Source organism: Caenorhabditis briggsae (genome assembly GCF_000004555.2).
Source record: "Caenorhabditis briggsae complete genome, chrV, whole genome shotgun sequence".
Classification (NCBI taxonomy): Eukaryota; Metazoa; Nematoda; class Chromadorea; order Rhabditida; family Rhabditidae; genus Caenorhabditis; species Caenorhabditis briggsae.
The window spans coordinates 16,402,587-16,403,272 of record NC_013488.2 but is presented as its reverse complement, the minus strand read 5'-3'; positions in this window follow the sequence as shown (position 1 = coordinate 16,403,272).

The window sequence follows — 686 nt, the reverse complement described above, 5'->3', positions numbered from 1 at the left end:
CCCGGCCCGGCCCTTCACAAGTATGGGAAAGAGCCATTTTTGGAGAGAATAGAAATGAAATTTTTTATGGGAAAAAATGGTTTCATAGGATTTTTTGAGTTTTCGATTTTTCATAAAAATGCCCATAAAAATTTGCATATTCCCAATTTTTTGGGGGAAAAATTATAAAATGTTTGATTTTTGAGATTTTGAAATTCTGAAATTCTGAAATTCCGCTTTTTCGAATTTCCGAACTTCAGAACATCTGAATTTCTCGAAATCTCAAAATTTTCAAAAATTAAGAATTTCAGATTTTCAGAATTTTCAGATTTTCAGAATTTTCAGAATTTTCATAATTTCATAATTTCTGAATTTCTGATCTTCTGAATTATTGAATTTCTGAATTTCTGAATTTCTGAATTTCTGAATTTCTGAATTTCTGTATTTCTGAAATTTGTGAATTTGTGAATTTGTGAATTTGTGAATTTCCGAACTTCTGAATTTCTGAATTTCTGAATTTCTGAATTTCTGAATTTCTGAATTTCAGAATTTCTGAATTTCTGAATTTCTGAATTTTGTAAATTTCTGTATTTCTGAAATTTGTGAATTTGTGAATTTCTGAATTTGTGAATTTCTGAATTTCTGAATTTCTGAATTTCTGAATTTCTGAATTTCTGAATTTCTGAATTTCTGAACTTTTGGATTTT